This window comes from Hemitrygon akajei, chromosome 14 (assembly GCF_048418815.1).
Source record: "Hemitrygon akajei chromosome 14, sHemAka1.3, whole genome shotgun sequence".
NCBI classification, from domain to species: Eukaryota; Metazoa; Chordata; class Chondrichthyes; order Myliobatiformes; family Dasyatidae; genus Hemitrygon; species Hemitrygon akajei.
The window spans coordinates 26,613,508-26,637,183 of record NC_133137.1 but is presented as its reverse complement, the minus strand read 5'-3'; the positions used below and the strand labels follow the sequence as shown (position 1 = coordinate 26,637,183).

Here is a 23,676-nt window from a genome sequence, read left to right as displayed (position 1 = left end):
CTCCTATATTAAAAGCGCTGCCTTAAATCAGTTGTATGGATCTTAAGGAAGCTAACAACTGAGCAACATATACCTCTCACTTGAATTAATAGATAATCAATGTGTTAGTTTAGATTGGGCTGATAATTCAACATAATTATCTTACAATTGGTTTTATACTTGAGTAATACAGTTTAAGAGGTTGGTTTAATAGATGAAGAGAAACGCAGTAAAGTTGCTTTCACTGGTGAATATAAGTTCAATAGTTGAGCTGTGCAGCCGTAAGGTTGGATTAATAGCTCAGAACTGTAAGCTGTATGAGTGGTTTAATAATTGATTAAGGAGGCAGGAAAGGTGGTTTGATAGATGAATGCTAGTTTCCTTATTCCAGATCGGGTAATTGCTGGCATAAAGGGTGGAAAGGGATTTGAATAGTATGAGAAGTAAGGTTTATTTTACACTGTTGATTGTATCATTGCTTTAACAGTTGAATGGCGCAGGCTATAAATTTGTATTGTATTGAATTATAAAGGCTATAATAACCGAGAACTGGCCATTTTTATTGCTTATTAATAACTGAACAGCACAGGTGATAGGGATACTTCTAGTGGAGTCCAGATTAAAGGGCTGTTTAATGGGTCATTAGAAGGGGCATAAAACAAACAAAATAAGTCAATTCAGTGCAATTCTCTCTTCCTGCAGTACAATCATGTCAACACTTCAAAAGTACTTAATTGACTGTAAAACAATTTGCAGCCTCCAGATCTCATGAAAGGCATAATGTACACTCAGTGGCACATTAGTAGCTGCCTACTGGACCTCAAAGTGACCACAAACAAGAGGAAATCTGCAGATGCTGGAAATCGAAGCAACACACACACACAGATACACACACACACACACACACACACACTCACACACACACACACACACACACACACACACACAACACACACACACACACACACACACACACACACACACACACACACACACACACACACACACACCTAGAGGAACGCTGCAAGTCAAGCAGCATTAATGAAAAAAATAACAGTTGACAGGCTGAAATCCTTTGGCAGGATTGAGGGGCTTTGGTCCGAAACTTCGACCGTACTTTTTTCCGTAGATGCTTCCTGGCCTGTTGAGTTCCTCCAACATTTTGTGTGTGATGCTCTAACAAAGTGACCACTGAGTTCTCATGCTCTTCTGCTGCTGTAGTCCATCCACTTCAAGATTCGAAATATAGTGCGTTCAGAGACAACCTTCTGCACCGCACAGTTCTACCGTGCGGTTACTTGAGTTATTGTTGCCCTCCTGTCAGCTTGAACCCGTCAGGCCATTCACCTCTGACATCTCTCATTAACAAGGTGTTTTCGTCTATAGAACTGCTGCTCACTGAATGTTTTTTATTTGTTTTTCACACCGTTCTCTGTAAACTCTAGAGACTGTTGTGTGTGAAAACCCCAAGAGATCAGCAGTTTCAGAGAGACTCAAACCACTTCATCTGGCAATCATTTCACTGTCAAAGCCACTTCGATCGTACTTCTTCTCCTTTCTGATGTTTGGTCTGAACAACAACTGAACCTCTTGACAATGCCTGTATGCTTTTATCCTTTGACATGATTGGCTAATTAGATATTTGCGTTAACAAGTGGGTGTACAGGTTAGAGTATCTAGGAAACTGCTGGTCCCCTGAGATTTTCATGCACAGCAGACTCTAACATTTACAGAGAATGGTACAAAAAACCAAAAACATCCTGTGAGTGTCAGTTATATGAGTGAGAATGCCTTGTTATTGAGAGAGGTCAGAGGAGAACGGCCAGATTGATTCAAGCTGACAGGAAGGCGACAGTAAATCAAGTAGCCATGCGTTACAACAGTGGCGTGCAGAAAAGCATCTCTGAATGTACAACATGTCAGACCTTGAAGTGGATGGGCTTCATTCACGACCAACATTCACTCAGTGGCCACTTTATTGGGTGCAGGAGGTACCACTGAGTCCATATATCGCTTTACCTTGTTGAAGAACTAGACCTTTCATGAATGCCTGCCATTGCACATGGAGCAAGACTTCACTCCACTTCTGCACATGATGATAATCTTTTTGCAGAAATGGAACTTCTGTTGCTGCCTTCTGACTGTAAGCTGCTATAGTGGGCCAGCCTGGTAACGATAGACATTTTTCATCATATTTCCCTGCCATTCTCATTGTAGGTAAAACTCAAGGGAAAGAACATGTGTACTTAACAGATTGGACCAAACCATTGCTTATTTAAGCTAAATTATTTAATAAACCAACTAAATTACAACATCTGGATATATCCTTTAATATAAGAAAGTAGTTGAGTGCAGTTCCTTCTGCTTTTTGATTCCTTACACATTTTTGCTAATTCAGTTGGCTGTCAATTGAAATCATCCTCATATTTCTACTCTGCTTCTGTGAATGAAACATCTTCAGCCTTTGTGTGGGGCTACCAGATTAATAAGCATAGCAGAGACCGTTTCCATCAATAGAATATCCTTCATATACTGTCCCTTTGCTATGTATAGTGCCTGCACAGTTTCAATGTGATCATATAAATTCAGAAACAGTGTATTCCAGTTAATTGGGACACATCGGGACCAGTACATTTTCGTCCAATTAAGTGGCCTTTCCAATTAGCCGAAGTTTCAAGGAAATAGGTAAAAAAGGCATAAAAAATGATGAATTATCCTTTAACCGAGTAACAAATTTCGCATTTAAACAGAACATGTTAGAACACTATCAATACTTCTACAGTAGCATAAAATGATGTATTAGTTTCTAATGTTATTAATGTAGAAATTAATCTAGTTTACACTGCCGTGTTCTTTTGATTGACTGTAAAAATCAGCACTGATATCTAGTGTAGGTCATGGACTGTCTTCGTACCATGCTTTCAATTATTGCATCCCCCAAATCTTCATTTTCATTGCAACATTCAAGATGATTGTCGATATCTTCAAATTTTTCATAGTTCCCAGCTTGTTAAAGTAGTGACATCATTTCATTTTCTCTCCAAGCCGTTTCTGGTGTCTCCAAGTCTGAATACTTGAAAATGCTTATTTCTCACCAACTATCAATGATAGAAATCACTTTGTTTTGAACACAAATGCACACACCCAACATTACTTAAAAACTGCTCACTCTTTATCAAGGTGTAGTGTCTAACGGCCATGTATGCGCACACGACTGACTCTAGTTAAAAACTGTTCGGCAAGAGACTCCTGCCCTAATTAAGTTGCATAGTGTTCCAAATGAACAAAGGCAATCTAGGCAACGTTCTTAATTAGTATTTTTTCTTTAAGAATTGGCCCAAATAAGCAGCTTCCCTGATTAAACAATGGTCCAATTAACCAGAATCCATTGTATTATGAGGATTAAATGAATATTTCCATTCTCCCCACTTAAAGTATGAAAGGCTCACATACTTGAGTGTTTAGTCCTAAAAGCACCTATATGTTCTGATTTGAGTGGCCATCTTGATTTCTTTTCTGTCTCAATGCTAATACTTCTGCTCTCAAGACTTTTCTCCACAATATTCAATTCTCTCATGTGTTTTGTTTTTCTGACTCAGCTTCTCCCACCATACAGTCATTGCTGTTGTCTATGTATGCTTCTATGTATATTCATTCTGCAGGAAAATGTAAATGCCTGGGCTGCTTTCTCTTTCCAAGCAGCTGAGTTTGTAGAGTCTGTAGTCAGTACTGTTGGCCTCCGATGTTTTTATCCAAGGTTCATTCAGAATAAAGGCTGAAGGACAAGGAGACTCAGATGGTGCTGCCTTGTGATTGGCTAATTTTATACTCCGTTGATGAGAAAAATTCCATTCAAATTTGTAGATCAGAGTCAGCCAATTAGAAAGCCCTAATCAAATAATGCAGCACCAAGAGAAGCTTCCAGAACTTCCCAGAATTACAGCAATGTAACAACTAGGACACACTGAGCAGCTGCACGTACATACTGTGACCACTAGGAAGCATACTAATCTGTTACATGTATCTAAGAGCTACTTAAAATACAAGCAGACAATTAATAGTCAAACTGCAAAGAAGATAGCAATTAAACAGTCAGATCCAACAGTACCAACGCTCAGCAATGCTCAGCTTATGATCTGAGGAATACGCACAATGCGCTGGAGGAGTTCAGTAGGTCAGATAGCATCTATGGATGGGAATAAACATTTTGACTATCCTTGCCACCAGTTGTGGTGTAATTGTAGTTTCTTTGTAATCCTCGCTTGTAACCCTGGTGACCTCTGGCTATAACAATCTCTCAGAGATCCTACAAGCTTCAGAATACACGTCAGCACTTGGTTGCAGATCAGTGATAGCTAACTTCTGTGTCAAACCAACAACGATGATATTATTTTGTAATTATTTACACTTTTACACTTTGAACCAGATACATTCTTAAACAACTTGTCTCACATTTGGTTATGGCTGAACTACAACCTAAACACTGACAAGGTCAAACTCACCATATAAGATCCCTGTCACAAACAATGTTCCATCAGTTTCAGGCTCTCTAATTATTGACTCTGGCTGAACCAGATTCCTTGTTATGTCATTTTTGATCCCCAGGTGAGTTTGTGATCTCAGAGTAAAGACCACCTACCACCTTAGTAATTGTGGTAACTTCTACTTTACAGAAGGACCACTCGACAATTTTATGGCCAAAAGAACATCTTTATCTGGGACAGCAAATGACATTTACAATAGAGAGGCTTTCAGGTACCATGTGCGGCATGGGTGGAGGAACTATATACAACGCATACTGGAAGTAAAACCCCGCCAACCCCGGATTCTGCCTCTTGTTACCTACAACTCCCCGATTAGTATTAACTTACTTTTAATAATACTCACATTACAACACTTCTTCCCCTTTAAAATCCAACATTCCCCAAATATAGAAGAACTGGGAAATAAAAAAAACAGTGGTATCATTAGCAACAAGTTACCGATACAAAACACCTAAAAAACATGGCAAATTCAACATTCAATCTAACAACATCAAAGATTCAGTCTGTCAGGAGGTTTGTGAGTGCCCTGTGATCTACGCACTACCCCCGGTGACCCAGCAGGCACCGCTGGTGAGGATGTTTTGGGTGGATCTAGTGTTGGGGACATGAGAGGGGTCTATGTGTCCACGTGAAAATGTCCATCCTCTTCAGGGGACTCTGCCCCCTCTGCCAGCATCTCTCTCTGGCAAAATCATTGGTGGACGTTCTTCCCCAGTAGTCTGTCTCACCATTGAAAACTCCATAGAACTGTCTACCTCTGAGCCTGTATCGTGACGCAGGCGCACATGGTCCTGATGTCTGCGGAAAACACACCCACCAGTCAGCTTAACAACATAGGAGACTGGACCACTCTGCTCAAGAATAACCCCAGGTAGCCATTGCTGATTATTGCTACTGCTGAAGTTTCTCACATAGAAATTGTCAACCGGTTTTAACTGTCTCTCGCGTGCATGTTGATCATGTCCCTCTTTCTGCTTTTCCTGCTTTATCTCCACTTTTGCCTTCATGTCCGGGTGCAGCAGGTCCAATCTTGACTTGGGCCTATGCCCCATCAGCATCTCTGCTGGAGTGCATGCAGTCGTAGTCTGTGGTGTGAGGTGGTATTTAAACAGGAAACGTGAAAGCCGGGGACTAAGAGAGTCCCCTGTCATCCACTTCAGGCCTTCCTTCACTGCCTGAACAGCCCGCTCAGCCAAACCATTTGAGGCTGGGTGGAAAGGGGCCGTCCGAATGTGACGAATGCCATTCTGCTGCATGAACTCACTGAACAGCTCACTGGTGAACGTCGGGCCATTATCAGTGACCAGAGTGTCAGGCAACCCATGAACTGCAAACACTTGCCTGAGTTTGTCTATGGTTGAGGGGGCTGTGATGTTGCTCATGATGTAAGCTTCTATCCATTTGGTCCTCCATTACGTGTGAGAGAACTGCCCCAACTCCATAGGGTGAAGTGTCGCATGAAAGGGTGATCTCCTTGTCTGGGTCATAGTGAACAAGCAGCTTCGCTGAGTGCAGGAGTTCTTTCACTTCCTTGAAAGCTTCCTCCTGCTCTTCACCCCACTGCCACTTAGTGTCATTGTGAAGCAGCTTATACAGTGGGGCCAAAACCTTTGAGAGGTCCGGAAGAAACTTGCCATAATAATTCACCATGCCCAAAAATGATCTGAGTTCAGTGACGCTCTTGGGGCTTTGGGCCTCCATGATAGCTCTCACTTTGTCCTCCACTGGGCAAAGCCCCTCAGCTGTAATCTTGTGTCCCGGGTAGGTCACACTCGGAGCCAGAAACACATATTTTCCGCATTTCAATCGCAGCCCTGCATCTGACAGCCTCTTCAGCACCCGTTCTAAATTAGCCAGATGCTCCCCCTCCATGGCTCCCGTGATCAAAATATCATCAAGAAACACTGCTTCGTGCAGAATCCCCTGCAGCAAAAAGTCCATTCTCCTTTGGAAAATGGCGGGGCTAGACACCACTCCAAACACCAGGCGATTGTATTTGAATAATCCCTTGTGCGTATTGATGGTGACATACTCCTTTGAATCCTCGTCGAGCAGCAGTTGCTGGTAGGCGTGGCTCATGTCCAGCTTTGTGAACAGCTTATCCCCTGACAAGGTTGCAAACAGGTCATCCACCCGTGGCAATGGGTACTCCTCCAGCTTAGAGACCTGATTCACCGTAAGCTTGTAGTCTCCACATATCCTCACCGTTTTATATGCCTTCAAAACTGGAACAATGGGAGCTGCCCACCTTGAAAGCTGGACAGGCTAAATGATGCCCAGCCCCTGTAAATGCTCTGGCTCCTCCTCGACTTTGCCTTTCATGGCAAAGGGCACCGACCTGGGCTTAAAAAAACGTGGTGTGGCCTCAGGGTCAACATGGAGTTTCACGGTCACACCCTTCAGTGTGCCCAGCTCTTCCCTGAAAACGTCACAATACCGCTGCAGAATATCCTCCATCGTGTGTGCATACTAATTCCATGCCAGTTGAGCCTGGTTTTGCAAAGCCAATCATGGCCCAAAGGACTGGGCCCACTGCCCTGAGCAATCACCAGCCTGGCTTCAGCCTTCTGACCCCCGGCTGAAATATCCACGTATAACACCCCTAAACGAGGTATGGGCTGCCCCGTATAGGTCCTGAGTTGGAGCTTAGATGGTCTGATGAGAGGCAGGTTGGACCCCCATGTCCTCCTGTAGGTCTCTTCACTAATGACCGATGCAGTAGCCCCTGAATCAATCTCGAACTTAATGTCCTTTCCCTCGACAGTGACTGTGGCATAATATGGTTCAGATGGTCTCTCATCTGTTTCCATTCCAAACATGTTGTAGGCACACACTGCCTCCTCGTCTGCTTCTCCTAGGTGGTGTGAGGCTGCCTGAGTCTGTGGAGCTTTCCCCTGCCCAGGCTTAACCTCACCCTTTAAACTCCTGCACTTTTTAACTAAATGTCCCTTCTTGCTACAAGCATGGCAGACAGTATCTTTGAATTTGCAAATGTTTGCATAGTTGCGTCCCTCCACACTGAAAACATTCCACCCGCTTTGCCTGTTTACCAGACTCCCTCCTGACTTGGTGCACTGCCATCGACTGCGACCCCCCATGTCCTTTCTGGATATCTTTGGCATCATTAGCAGTCACCTCCATGCCTTGGGCAATCTCTAGGGCTTTCTTGAAAGTCAACGGTGGGGTTTCCTACAACAAGCGGCGTTGTGTGGCATCATTATTAATGCCGCATACTAATCTATCACGGAGCATGTCATCCAACACGGCTCCGAAATCACAATGCCCCGACAGTTGCCGAAGCTCAGCCACAAAATCACCCACAGACTGACCTGGCTTCCGGACATGGCCATGAAACTTGAACCGTTGGACTATTACCAAAGGTTTCGGATTGCGGTGGTTCCCCACGAGCTTGACCAGTTCATCATATGGAATTTCTCCCGGTTTCTGTGGTGTGGCTAAATTCCTTATCAGCTTGTACGTCCTTGCCCCACACACACTCAGGAGAATAGAGCGCTTCTTAGCCTCCTCAGTAAATTCCATTGGCACAGAAAAAGTGTCCCAACCTTTCCTCATACTCCAGCCAGTCCTTGACTCCCTCCACAAATTCACTGATTATCCCAAACGTAGCCATCTGAACTCGAGGCTCCTTGTCCGCTTACAGCTCCTGTTCGAAACGTGCCGACACATCCACAAAACCAGTTCACCTCGTCGCCAAAAATATGTGGTAACTTCTACTTTACAAAAGGACCACTCTACAATTTTATGGCCAAAAGAACATCTTTATCTGGGACGGCAAATGATATTTACAAAACAGAGGCTTTCAGAATACCTCGTGCAGCATGGGTGGTGGAACTACATACAATGCACACTGGGAGTAAAAATCCTGCCAACCCCGGAACCAACCTCTTGTTACCAACATCATCCCGATTCGTATTAACTTACTTTTAATAATGCTCACGTTACAACAGTAATATTGCTCTTTCTATCCTTATGCTCCCCGCTTTGCAACTAAAACTCTACTCTGTGTTTTTGCTAATTCAGAATTAACAAGCAGCACAGTAGCATAGTGAGTAGCACAATGTTTCACGGTACAGGCGACCGGGGTTCAATTCCCCTCACTGCCTGTAATACGTTTGTACATTTTCCCCCGTGATCACGTGGGATTCCTCCGAGTGCTCCTGTTTCCTCTCACAGTTGGTAGGTTAATTGGTCATGGTAAACCCATGATTAGGCTAGGATTAAATCGGGGATTGCTAAGTGATGCAGCTCGAAGGGCCGGAAAATCCTATTCTGCACTGTATCTCAATAAATAAAAATAAAGATTCCTCCTGTCTATGCCAGCCTCAGTGCTGTCTAAGTGTATTGTTATGAAGGCTTCTTGTTCATCATCCAACTTGACTCAAATTTGACTTTAATTAAAAAATTGCTGCACCATCCCATTCATCATCTCCACTAGCTAACACCATCTCCTGAGGCACCAGTGTGATAACTTGAAAACGCATATCCACAAAAATATCCCTTGCCCCACCACTTCTCTGCACTCACCCAGGGCAGGTTGCAGTCCTTCAATTTTGCCTCTCTTCTTCTTCTTGTTTTATGGCTGTTGGCACCCAGCTTAATGGTGCATTATCGCCACGATTTTGCCTCTTGCTCAAACCCCTTTTATTTGTCCATGAATGAAGGCCTAAAATCCAGGCTTCAGTGTCCTAGCTCAATAATTTTCTTCTTGCACCATTATGTCTCTCCAGCTTTATTTTTTCTCGACCTCCCCTACTCCTCACTATGGCCTCTTCCCTCTTTCTACCTGCCTATCAACTCCCCCCTGCGTCCCATACTCCCTCCCTTTCTCCTATGGTCCACTTTCCTCCCCTGTTAGATTCCTTTCTCGCCAGCCCTTTACCAGGCTTCACCTATCATCTTCCAGCTATCCTCCTTCTCCTCCTCCCACCTTTTCATTCTGGTATCTTCCCCCTTCCTTTCCAGTCCTGAAGAAGGCTGTCAAGACTTTCAGATATGGCCCAAGTACAGAGTGAGAGACACTGAAGAGGGTCAACAGTTTACTGAATTTAATGAGATCTGTTGAATAATTTAAAGATAAAAAAACAATAAACAGTAGGCCAACAGAGTCATTAAATAATGCCTCAACCACACTAGACCAGATAAATCCGTAACCGAAGCTTTTTCTCTTTGTTTTGACCCTCTGTCCGCACTGAAACGGCGTTTTCCTCCCCCGAAAGCGGAGCTTTTCTAAAATTCTCCCCAGAGTGTTTAAATCTGAAAAAGTCGGCTGGGCGGTGTAGTGTGTACGGGGTAACTGGAGCTTTTTAAAAACGCCGTCACGACGTGCCAGAACAGATGGTGGCGGCAGCGCGGCATTTCATTGTTTTCTTGAACTAAGAGGAGGAAATGGAAATAGTATACCGTTCTTCGTCGCTTGTTTTCTGTAGCTGTGTCCTGTGCACGTGCCCAGTAGGAGGAGATTTGCCCAAATACCCGTTTTAATGTGGACGGTGGTATTTTCGGAAATGCCTGGTGTGGATGCCTATTGTTTTCTCACGACACCGGCATTTTCAAAATTCATCGGCTCTGTGGATGTAGCCTAAGACTCTCAGACTGTTACCGCCAACACTGCAGCCTGAAGCAACACCTAATTCCAAATGAATACCACTCCATTACAGTGTCTGTCGAAATAGTATTCTTCTGTCCTGGACAAGAATGAAGGTAAGGAGGGAAAGTAAACATTGCTGTGCTTTTGATCAAGTCGCAACAGCACTAGAACAAAAAGAAGGGAGTTAAATACCACCATAATGGAATGCTAATTAGCTGGTATGTGCATGCTCACGAGCACGATTGTCAAACCTGTTGTGCAGCCCATCTGTGCAGGCGTGTAGACCCTGCAGCAGGGTCCAGGGTTGTGACAAAAGGTCTTGGCCTAAAACGTCAACTGTTTATTCATTTCCATAGATGCGGACTGACCTGCTGAGCTCCTCCAGCAGTTTGTGTGTGTTGCTTTCAGATAGTTCTCATGCCACAACCCCGATTTAACCCTAGCCTAATCATGGGGCAATTTACAATGACCAATTAACCCACCAAATGGTACATTGTTGGACTGTGGAAAGAAACCCACACAGTAGCATAGTGGGTAGAGCAACGCTTTACAGGTTCAATTCCCGTCATTGCCTGTGGAGTTTGTAGGTTCTCCTCTGTGTGTGTTTCCTCCAGTTTCCTCCCACAGTCCAAAGGCCTACGGGTTGGTAGGTTAGTTGGTCATTGTAAATTGTAAATCAGGCTAGGATCAGGGGATTACTGGGCAGCACAGCTTAGAAGGTCAGACAGTGCTCATTCTGCCCTGTGTCTCAATAAATAAATAAAAATGTTCCAACTCCTTCCAGCTGTGGCTGGAATTGAACCCATCACTGATACTGTAAAGCATTGTGATAACCACTACACTACCATGTCACCCTTGTAATGCCTTTATCAAAGCCATTATTAAATTGTGCTCCCACATCTGCGGAAAGTGCTCCTGCAGATTTCCACCGTCAACATCCCTTTAACCGCAGGGCCCATAACTTTGCATACTATGCCTTTGAGAAGGCAGGTTCATGCGGCAATTTTATTAATGGCTGATGTCGTTTCCTGGTCACTGCAGAGCACTCTTATGCAATGCTTACACTACAGTACTACACACTGCCATGTCTCCGGCTGATAGAAAGCATCGGTTAAAGTCTTTACCCAGTGTGAAAAATTAATCAATATATCAGACTACCCCCTGTAAGCTCTCCTTTTTACACTTAATAAATTATTTTAATGATTTTGACTGCGTGTGTTAAAATAACAAAGAAATCCCCCTGTGGCTGTGTACTGAGTGGATTATCATTAATCTTAGCGAGGCCTGAAGCAGTTAGATTGATGAATGTGGTATGAAGCTTTGGGCTTTAAGGCTTTTCCCAGTAAGAGATTCCCCCTGCCTCTGCTGCATGATTGTATGATAAAGCTCCTCCAGAGCTATTGAGCTTGACTGGTCAGTAACGAGCAGGAGCACCTTAGCTGTGTTGTTCATGGACTTATCGTCTTGGTTCTCAGAGGAAGGAATTTTCTCCATGTGTTGTGCAATCTGTCCGACGGGGGATAATCTGTCTGTTCACAAAGCGCTGTCATTATGAAACTGACTTGAATGTCTAAAGAGAGATTAAAGCAAGAGAGAGCGAGAGGAAATGCAAATGCATTAAACATTCAGTTCCCAGATAGATGGCCATGTGCTTAATAAGAACAAGTAGCAAATCCAGTATCTTAAGCAACACAAGCAAAATGCTGGAGGAACTCAACAAGTCAGGCAGCATCTATGGAGGGATTGAACAGTCGCTGTTTCAGGCCGAGACCCTTCGTCACGACTGGAAAGGAAGGGAGCAGAAGCCAGACTAAGAACATAGGGGGAGGCAAAGGGGTACAAATGCCAGGTGATAGGTGAAACCGGGTCGGGGGAAGGTGGATGGGGGAAACTGTTGATTGTTTATTCTCCTTTGATGTTGTCTTCCTTTAGATTTTGTGTGTGTTGCCCAAAGCATCTGCAGAATCTCTTGTGTCCCCGATCTATTAATGCTGGATGTTTTGATTTATCCTTATGCTCTTTCCCATTAGCCTGCCCTTCCCTATTGGAAAATGCATTTAAGAGAAGTTTGGAGAGGTACGTGGATGGAAGGTATGGTCTGGTGGCAGGTCGATGGGAGTAGGCAGTTTAAATGGTTCGGCACAGACTAGATGGGCTGAAGGGCCTGTTTCTGTGCTTTGGTTTTCCATGACTCTAATAAGCTTTTTATTTTCCAAGTTTTAATGCTCATATTTTCATTTGATTTTTAAAATCAGCTTATGTTCTCATTAACACAAGGAAGTCTGCAGATGCTGGGAATCAAAACGTTGACAGTTTGTTCATTTCCATTTATTTATCTGTTTGTTGAGATACAGCATGGAGTATGCCCTCCTGGCCCTTCAAAGCTGCACTGCCCAGCAATCCCCAATATTTAATGCTTGCCAATTAACTTACCCACTGGTATGTCTTTGGACTGTGGGAGGAAACTGGAGCACCCAGAGGAACCTATGCGTTCATGGGGAGGACGTACAAACTTACAGCCATGGCAGGAACTGAATCCAGGTCCCTGTACTGCAAAGAGTTGTGCTAACCACTATGCTACCGGGCTGACTGACCTACTGAGTTCCTCCAGCATTTTGTGCGTGTTGCTTATGTTCTCATTGTTTAACCTTTCTGCATCATTCCCTCTTTCATGGTTTACCACACAAATAATCCTAGAATTCCCCTGTTGCCAAGAAAGAAAATGATTCCTTCTTCAGCTGTGACTCCTTCAACGTGCAGGAGCCTCGACTATTCAATGCATCGGACCAAACGCACGGGGTAACCTGCCCTGTGCCTTCCATCCTCTGCTCAGAAAAGCTTAGGTTCAGTGACTGTTCTCCTGGATTAGACAGGGAATGATCTTTGTTCCTGCTGGCAGATGGTTGAAGGGCTAGGAAACATACCTAGATTGAAAGTTTTAAGCAGACATATGAGGGGATTGTGATGAAAAGCCTTTTTTTTTAACTCACTAATTTTGATCTTGGAATTTAATATCTGAGAACAGGGTGTAAAACAGAATTGATGACGGCTTTAAAAAAGGAACAAAATGGGGCAAATTATTGAAAATAATTTACAGGACACAGTAAAGGCATGAGAAAGAATAGACTAGATTCCACTGTATAGACTCAAGATGCTTTTTGGCCTCCTTCTGTGCTGTAAAAATTCGATGACTCAATGATTCTGCTCCTGCCCCCAGCCCTCTGCTTCCTCGTAGGCCAATTCCTGATCCTTTAACAGCAGATAAGGGGATCTGGATCAATGCATTTCTAGGCATTGACAGGCAAGCTCCAATGGTATTGAACAGCAATTCCCTTTAAAGAAGAGATATCAGTAAACATTCAAGGAAATTAAGCCTGAATCAAGCAGCTCTTCTGATAAAAAAAAATCTGAAATCACTAATTAAATCAGAGTGATTTAGTTGAAATCAATCAAACCAATAATTTTCTGCATTACATTAAATGGCTTAATTTTAAGGAGGCGGTTGTAGAGTTGAGTCGTAAGGGAATTCAGTCCTGGGAGAAACGATTAAATGCTTCTACATTCAAAGATTTTAAAGTACATTTATTATTAAAGTATGCATGCAGCATAGAACCCTTCCCCACAGACAGCCATGAAACAAAGAAAACCATGGTACTGACCCGCTCAAAGAAAAATATCAACCCCCCATCCCCCATGTGCGTGCAAAAAAAATCAAGCAAACCACGACAAAAACGGACAAGCCAAAATACAGAACATAAAACACAAAATCAAAAGGATATTTCAGTTCAGCTCAGTGCTCACTATCTACTCGAGAGGGCATTTCAAATCCATTACTTCTTCCAAGTTATAAAAGCAAAGTTCAATGTAAAGTTTTTTAACAAAATACATTTAAGTTACCATATTCTACCCAGGGATTCATTTTCTTGCAGGCATTTACAGGACAAAGCAAAATACTGTTGAATTTACTTTTAACGCCCTGGTTCACATGTTCACCTCTATGCTGTAGGGATTTCATTTCAGCATAGAGATCTGTTCTGCTTTCGGCCTGTTTGGGTTACCGTGAACGATAAGGGCTGCTTAGCAATGTGCGTCATCCAATTAAGATGGTGGAACTAAGTTTTAGGGAGTATTGAGGGGAGAGGTTTTATGAGGAACACTAAGGTTGGTCTTTGTCTTTGTTTGGCAGGAGATGATGAGGGAAGGAAGACGTTGGAGAGAACCGGCCATAGGATTCAATCCGGTGGGAAGACGCGATTCGATGGAGCCCAAAGTGGGGAGGTCTACTGAAGATCAGTGAGTATGAGTTTTGGAAGCGTTGAGCACCAACCTGTGCACGGTTGACTTTTCAATTATAATGGGCCCTTTTTGTTTATTTATTTCTTTTCTTTACTAACTCTTTGGCCAAGTTAATGTTCATAAATATACTTTCTTTATAATTGTGTGCAGTGTACGATCTGCTGATGGGCGATTTCATGGGGCAGTAAATCACACAACATTCATACAAACTGGGGTTTGGGTGGGCAAGATATCACAATCTCACTGATTTGACGGAACCAAAGTCAAATGCAACCTAGACATATGAAGCCTGAGAAAGGTGCCTTCATTGCTGCGGAGTCCAGTGGCTGCTAGCGAGGGGCAAATGAGCCGTTTCTAGAGACGCCCAGTAAAAAGGGGTTACATTGTGGGGGCTCATCCAGGATTGAGTTGGTTGGAAGATGTGTGATTGTCATAAGCATTGATTGTAGTTGGTGTTTAAGCCTGTGTTAAACTATTGTCCAGGAAAGTGATTAAGCCATGTGGTTCTGGATGCTGCAGGGATGGAGCGTTGGTGCGATTCAAAGAGATTGCCTGTAACTAATGCTTGTGTTCTGAGCGGGGTGGATATCCGCAGACCAGATGAATTGTTGACTAGGGTTTTAAGTACCATTAGAGCATGAGGAAAGGTTACGATCATGGAGCGCAGTTAGACCAAACAGTGGGCAAAGATTTTGTTTTCGCTCAGACTAGCAATGACATCCCAGCAGTGGATCTGCCTGTTACCCTTAGAGTCCCCCGGAGAGGCAGGGCCATCTATACTTTCAGAGAAGAGGAGAGTGTAGTCGAGGTTGTCAAATTGCAAGCCGAGCTTCCTGTAGCTGAGGGCAGAGACTTTAAAGACAAGTTGCTCTCATTTCTGCGGAGTGAGGGGAAGGAGTGGTCTGATGTGAAAGGTCTAATGAATCCTCCAGTGAGGGGTTAAAATTCTGCGTTGGTATCGGCCCTTACGTCCCTGGTGGATAAATGGAAAAGTGCACTGGCGGACAGTAAAAGTTACTGTAGGCTGAGAATGTTTTCTGGATGGAGGCCTACCCCCGATGGGGAGGAAAAATATGAGACTAGGGCAAAGCAGACATCTCAGATGCTGGATGAGTGGCAGTGATAATGTGAAAAGACAGCGATTGGTAGAGAGTCTAAAAGATCCAGCTGCCAAAATAGTGAGGGCCTTAAAGGCAGAGAGCCCATTTGCTACTTCCGTGGGCTACATGCAAGTACTACAGAGCATTTTTGGCAAGTTGGGAAGCCCAACGGAGCTTACGACGGGGTTTAGGAGCATATTTCAGAGAAAAGGGGAGAAACTTTCTGCCTACATTTTTCAGCTAGAGTGACAGCTGCATTGCTTGTGGCATCAAAGGGCGATTAAACTGGCTGAGGTGAATCAACTGAGGATGGGCCAAGTGTCAAAGGGTGCACAGTCACAGGATATGATCGCTTTAAGCTTCTGAATTTCCCATAAGATGTGTCCCTGCCCCCAATTTGTTGAGCCGATCAGAGAAGTAAGAGGGGAGGGAAATATGATGGAGGAGTGGGAGGCTGCTGTCAGCAGGGTACAGTCCCCGGTTGTAGCCCCAGTTGCTGAAGCGACCCCCGACGTCCCACAGGCGGGAGTGTCACAGGAGTTTGTGGAAGATTTTAGAGCCGAGGTATCTCGGTTTTGATCGGCTGTCACCGAGCATGACAAAGCCGACAGGGAGACAGATGCACGGATGAGACACACTAGTAAGCAGAGTGCTGCTATTAACCCTTGAAAAGCGGAGCAACCAGTGTTGTCTGTTACAACCGTGGTGAGGAGGGACACTTCAGGCGGGAGTGCGAAGGACAGGAAAGTGAGCCCACTGTTACTTGAACACAAGGGGAAGTCAGGAAACTTCGGAGAGACCCAATGAGGGAACAGCTCAGCTTATCAGGGAAGCACATTCTAATCAATGTATCAAGAAAAATACTAAAGCGTAAACCCCTATTCCTGAAGGCTTAGGGGGGCAAGCTCCAGTGTATCCTAACGGATCGAGGGTATTTATGTTGGAACCATGCTTGACACAGGTTCTCAGGTTACTCTGCTGTACAGATCCTTCTACAACTGGTATTTTACGCATTTACCATTAACACCACTCAGTGTCCTAGAGCTCTGGGGCCTTAGTACTGATGACCACCCGTTACCCTTCCTTGGGGAAGAACGGGAGGAGAACGAAAGGAGAAGTTTACCTTAGCCCTTCAGAGCCTTTTGGAGCAAGTTGGGATGCAAAATGTGAAGAGGCCTTTCATTTGCTGGAGAAGATGCTGATGAAAGCACCTGGGTTGGCTTTTGAAAACCCCTAATTGCCATACGTATTGCATACAGACGCTAACCAGGAGGGCTAAAGGGGCGTTCTATATCAAGATCAGGGCACAGGGTTGAGAGCTGTTGCTTTTGTCACCAGGAACCTGTCATTCTCTGAGTGTAACTACCCATGCACAAATTGGAGTTTCTGGCATTGAAATGGGTTGTGGGGGATAAGCTAAGTGATTATGTATATGGTGCCAAGTTCAAGGTGAGGACACAGAATAATTTATTGATTTATTTCCTGACCTCGGTGAAATTGGATATCACAGGCCATCGGTGGTTGGTGGCGTTGTCTGCCTACGATTTCAGCCTGAAGTACTGGCCGGGGAGTCGGAACATTGATGCTGATGTGTTGTCCCAATGTGTGCATGTAGAGCTGGAAATGGATGGAGAGTGGGAGAGCGTTCCTGCACCTAGAGTTAAAGCAATGTGCCAGTTTTCCATCTGGGGAAGTCAGATGCAAGGTCAGGGCAGGAGAGTATGATGGATCACTTGGGGGCTTCTGGTTGTGCCATTCCACAAGCTTACTGCAAGCTGACTGCTTTGTATACGAAGAAGTTGCCTGCATTGAGAAGTGGGGAAGTGGACTCCGCACACCGAGATGACACTTGTATAGGTACCATTTGGTCAGATGTTGTAGAAGGGGATATGGCCCAAACTAAAAAGATGAAGCACCCTGGTGTATCTCAACTGCTGAGAGAATGGAACAAAGTGGAGTTGAGGAACCAGATACCATGCCGGTTTATGTCTCCTCCATACAGGCCTTGGTGTTCCCAGTTGGTTCTGCCTGAGAAGTATCGGAGGTTGAAGTCACTTCATGATGATTCAGGTCATTTGGGGTTGGAGATTGGTTCTACTGGCCCCGAAAGAAGCCTGAGGTCGAAGAGTACTGTAAGTCGTATATTTGATGTTATTGGAGGAAAACACTGTGTACAAGGGCCATTCCTTTATCCCACCTGTAGAGTGTGGGGCCACTTGATCTGGTGTGTATGGATTTCCTCTCCCTAGGGCCCAGCAACACAGCCAATGTCTTGGTTATTTCTGATCACCACACCAGATATGCTCAAGCCTTCCCTACAAAGGATCATAGGGCATCCACCATGGCCACAGAGTTATGTGAGAAGCATTTTGTTCATTATGGGCTTCCCAGACAGGTACATAGCAATTAGGGAAGTGATTTTGAGAGTAGGCTCATACGTGAGTTACTGAGCACGCTCGGAGTCGGGAAGTCAAGGACTATGCCTTATCACCCTCAGGGTGATTCCCAGCCCGAGAGGTTCAATTGGACATTGCTAGACATGCTCAGGACTCTGGAGATCAGCAAGAAGAACAAATTAAGTCAGCATATTGGGCATATGGTCCATTGCTACAGCTGTATGCAGAATGAAGCTACTGGATACTCACCATATTATTTAATGTCTGGGCACAAAGCACGATTGCCTGTTGACCTCTGTTTTGGGACTGGTGGGGAAGATTTGCCACAGAAGATCTATCTTAAATATGTGTCTGAAATGAGGAGGGAATTACAAAAGGCTTATGAACTAACAGAGGTCTCTGATCCCAAGCAGAATCAAGGAAATACAAGGAAATATGATCAAAAGATTAGATTCGCCCAACTGATTGCTGGAGACAGAGTTCTCATAAGGAACTTAAGGCTATCACAGAAACATAAGTTGGCTGACCGCTGGGTGCCTACACCTTACGTAGTGGAGAATCAGATGCCAAATGTGCTAGTTTTCCAGCTGAAGCCAGAAGATGGGAATGGACCTGTCAAAATTCTCCATTGGAACCACCTTCTACCTCTGCGACAAGAGATACGTGTCGACCCAGAGCCTAACATGGACCCTACACTTAGCGTGAAGATTCTGCGGTGACATGGGAGAACAGAAAGACAAGCATTGGACTTAATGACTGAACATGGTACTGTTACATACCTCGTAACTGGGTCACTTACCAGCAAAGATAGAGAGGTCCGTTGAAGTCTGATGGTACTATTTTTAACAGTATTTATTGATAAAAATACACAAAAATAATATCAATGTAACCATACAGATAATATACATCGTCAATACTAAATCTAAAAGCGCGGGTATAGTAATAATCAATAAGAAATAACTCTATCGTTGTCTAGGGGATAATGTATTGTCCGATGGAATTATAAAAGTCACTCAAGTTCATTCAAGCTGCAGGCTGCAGCCTTTGGTTGGAGTCAAGAGAGAGAGTTTAAAACTTACCCATTCCTTTTATGATGTCAATCCTTCGAAAGTCGTTGGGGCTGATTTCTCCTTTCTGTTAGCTAAAGCCATTCTTCCGTGGTAAGGCCCACCAATTCCGAGGCAAATGGAAAAGGAAGCACGTGGGCTTTCCACCGGCTTTCGCTATTACGCTGTCACAGGATTTCTAGCGTTTCTTCTGGTGCGTCTCAAAGGGGTTGTTCCCCAGACCCTTTTTTATCCTTACTCACGGGGTCTCAGATGTCAATCAGGTTGGGGAGGATGCCATCCCCCCAACCAGCCCACGTTGCTCCTTCCTTGACGATGTCAATGAATAGCGCAGTGCTCAATACACAATTCCGTCTCCAAGAGACAATGGCTGGTCCCCGTGGCTTTGAAATCGCTGAGGGCCAGGACATTCCAAACGTCTCTCTCTCATTTCCTGGGTCTCCTGACATGAATTAATAGTGATCTTGCGATTCTCGAAAAGGAGGGGGCACAGGCGTAACACCCCCTTTCTTCAACGTGTTTTTACCATCGGTAAAAACGAAGTAATACAGAGTCTTACAGGATTTTAGAATCTAACACAATACAAAAGCTTTTTTTTTTCACTACAGAGTAATACAGTTATACATTCAATTCAGCATCTAAACAGGTAACGATTACATTGTCACTTCCTTTAATATCTTAACATCTTGTACCTTACTAAAGTCTTGTAGCATCAGATTCCAATTTAATAACCACCTTTTTGTTTGCTTTCCTTCAGCAAACCAAAACGAAAGAGTTGTGATCTTAGCTTATGTGTATACTACAAAAGTTCATGCAAAATACTAATCTTTATGTTACTTTCAAACTTAACAGTCAAGCTTCCATGGGGTTGTCTTTATCATTCACATGCTTTGTCGAAATCCCGTAAAACTGCTTCTGCTATTTAAAAATGGCGTCCCGTTAACCCTCACCTCTTTTCTGGTTAATTCTGTTACGAACCCCGTAACTGGGTCACTTACCAGCAAAGAGAGAGAGGTCCGCTGAACTCTGATGGTACTATTTTTAAACGTTTTTATTTATAAAGGGGCACAAAAGTAAGGTTAATACAAACATTCAGATAATATACGTCGTCAATACTCAATCTAAAGTGCGGGTATAGTAATAATCAACAATAAGAAGTAGCTCTATCGTTTGTCTAGGGGTAAAACTATTGTCTGGTGGAAATATAAAAGTCTCGCCAGTTCATGAAGGCTTTTAGCCGTTTTGGGGACCGCTGGGTGTTCACGGGTTGGAGAGAGAAAATAAACTTGCCAGCCTTTTGGACTCAAATCGTTGAATCGGGAACGTGAGTTCCCCGTTGTCAGTTCAAAATCCTTTTCAGGGTTATCAGCCACTCGTTTCCCAAGCTAGGGGAACCGAATCACACGTGGCTCCCGAACAGCTTCCCGTCCTTACGGGAGCGATGAGCGATGGTGTCTCCGTCTAGTGCGTCGCTGGGGTACTGCCTCCTGCAGTCTCCTTTTTATCATGACTGGCAGATTTGTAAATGTCAATCAAGGTAGGGTGATACAATCCCCACCCCAGATTGCCCGAGAGTGTCCATGTCCCTGATAGCTGGCACATACTATAGAGTTGCAATTCACACAGGTGTCTCTAAGAACAATGGTCAAATCCGTTGCATTGTCTCTCATTTCCTGGGTCCAAGACCCAAATTAATAGCGATCTTGCGATTCTCCGGAAGGAGGGGGCTGGTCCCGCACCCTTCGGCCCCTCAGAGCTATGGTACATTCATAACAATTCCCACATGGGGAGCTTGTGCACCCTGGCGAAATAGGCTTTCACCTGCTCCTTTCATAGGAGTTATTTTATCAACAATGTGTTCCAAACTTAGACCATTTTCCGAATTTTCACACAATTCTTTAATTTTACGCAAGGTGCTAGTTTTCTCTTCAAGACCCTTTAGGCTATTAGGTCTCAATGCCAGCGATCCCTCTTTGTTCAAACAGCATTTCGAATTCTGTGGTTTCACACCACACTCTGGAATAACAATAGCGTGTGGGGCCCCTTTACCTTCCAACTCAACCTGTAATTGAAACCTGTAATTTGTGGTACCAAGCCATTGTCTCTGTAGCCTGGTTGCTGCTTCTGATATCAGTCCAGCCTTTAAATTTTCTTCATTCAATTTGGGAACTACACATTTTCCCTTTCCTTCAATAATAATATTCACCTCACCACCTTTGATCTCCTCACTAACTTTTAACACACCTTCGAGCACAAACACCTGGGAACTCTCACTTCCCACTATTACCAAGGTTAACCCTTTCTTTACTGAACCAAGACCATCTGACCCACAAGGACTGCATTCCTTTTCAACTGAATCAAATACCTCAGACTTTTTCTAAGCTCCATTACTAGGTTCAGTACCACGTGCATCCACATCTTGGACACACTCAAATGGGACATTTGCCTCTTCCAGGCTTTCAATACCCGTACCTGGTCCAAATTCTAAATTCCCCTGATCCTCCCAGCTACTCTCTGGGCAACTCCCTTCCGGAGTAAACTCAACCCCGCGGGCTGAAACAACCTCATCTGCCAATCCAGCAGACTTCTTCAAGGTAAGGGCACCCTTTTCATCTAGGACTGCCCTCATTTCATTATCGGGAACACCTTTAGAATTGTCCACTTCTTCAAACTGTTCTGCCAAACCAGACAGATCATCCATGTCTAACCCTGGACCTTTTAACAGCTTTATCTGTTTCTCATCTTTATTTCGTACCTCTAGAACTTTTCTCCTCGCTAAGGGCAGATCTACCTCCTCTCCCTTACTCTCTTTCACTTTACTACTCTTAGTTTTACCACCCTCTAAACCCTCGTGGTACAGGGTCGGTAAAAACGTCTCGGCCAACTCAATGCTGGCCGGATTTAAACTGCTCTCTGTCTCAGCTGCCTTTCTTGACATGCTGCGAGTGATCACGCATGTGGGATAGATCTTGGAATCTAGGGGTGGGGCCTCCACCGGCTTTCTCATCAGCTTAATTGCTGACCAAACCTTACCACTGGCTAAATCATTACCCAGAAGGACGTCCGCGTCAGTTCTCGGGAATTCTGATTGCACCCCCATTTCAACTGGTCCAGAGACTAGCTCACAATTCATAATGATCCTATGCAAGGACACCGTTTCCGTCCCTTTTCCTATTCCTTTCACAGCTACCATTCCCATCTTGCGACCAAAATCCAGTACCTTACTGCTAATCAATGACAGTTCAGCCCCTGTGTCTCTCCAGATTCGCACGGGAACTGGTGGGTCTCCCTCTCTCACAGACACGGTTCCGTTTGACATACAAGTCTCAGACCCTTCTCGTACCCTGTCTACCCGGGGCTCTCTTGTCGATTTACTGATTACCACGGCACATCCAATAGGGACTGCTGCTTTCACTTTTCCTGTCTCCTTCCTCGGGGCAATGCACCTAGATGCAATATGTCCCCACTTTCCACAATTAAAACAGGTCAAGCCCGGAAATCTCTGGCCGTCTTGCCTCTCCTCCCCAATCTTACCACTAGCTCCCGGCGGGACCTCTGCCTCAGCCGGCGGGCTTTCTCTATTATTCCCATGGTCTCTCTGGGAACTTTTATTTGAGGAAAACTTTGTCTTGTGGGTTAGGGCATATTCATCTGCGAACCTAGCAAATTCGGAGATGGACTTATTCGGCTTCTCATTCAAATACATCCGGATATCCTCCGAAACACAACCTTTAAATTCCCCAATCAGAATTAACTCCCTGAGATGCCAAAAATCCTCTTCCACTATTTCTGCTGTACACCAACGGTCCAAGAGCACACCCTTCTCATAGGCAAACTCGGTATACGTCTGATTCCACCCTTTCTTTAAATTTCTGAACTTTTGTCTATACGCTTCAGGTACCAATTCATAAGTCTGGAGAATGGCCGCTTTTACTTTGTCATAACTCTCCGCCTCTTCCTCCTCCATGGACAACGCCATATATGCTCGTTGTGCCTTCCCTTTTAACACACTTTGTAACAACGCCACCCACTGCTCTTTGGGCCACTTCTGATTCACTGCCACCTTTTCAAAAAGCAAGAAATAACTATCAACATCCATCTCCTCGAACGGAGGTACTAACCTCAACTCCCGACTAACATTAAACCGCTCCTCTCGGTCTGACCCCTGAACTCATTGCTCTTGCCTTAACTTCTCCATGTCCAAGTCATGTTTCCTCTGTTTCTCTGCCTCCCTCTCCTTCTCAGCTGCTTCCAGCTGTTTTAACCGAATTTCATGCTCCCTTTGTTTCTCAGCCCTGTCCTGCTCCCTTTTCACTTCTAACTCTTTTAGCTGGAGCTCATGCTCCCTTTTCACCGCTAACTCTTTTAGCTGGAGCTCATGCTCCCTTTGTCTCTCGGCCCTTTCTTTCTCTTTCTCTCTCTCGGCTGTTTCTTTCTCCATCTCAGCTGCTTCCAGCTGCTTTAACTTAATTGCATGTTCCAACCTTAATTTCTCCAACTCTAACTGAGCCGTCCCACTAGCTGGTACCTTTTCAGGGATGTTTTCCAATACCTCAGCCGAAAACACATTCTTCATAATATAATACTGAGTTATGGCCCTCCGCACCTCCCGCTTTTTCATTGACAACCTCACCTCTGCGAGGTTTAGTCCCTTCTCCATATTTATCAAGTCTGATTTGGTGGCCG

At 44.4% G+C, this 23,676-nt stretch overlaps 1 long non-coding RNA gene across 1 annotated transcript in view; it reads left to right on the top strand.

The window, feature by feature from the left end:
• The window catches only part of LOC140738436 (uncharacterized), a 182,281-nt gene that overhangs the window by 151,957 nt on the left and 6,648 nt on the right, over window positions 1-23,676 (top strand). The window contains exon 3 of the long non-coding RNA XR_012101373.1: window positions 14,318-14,424. This is a non-coding gene — a long non-coding RNA (uncharacterized lncRNA). The remainder of the gene's footprint in view (window positions 1-14,317; window positions 14,425-23,676) is intronic.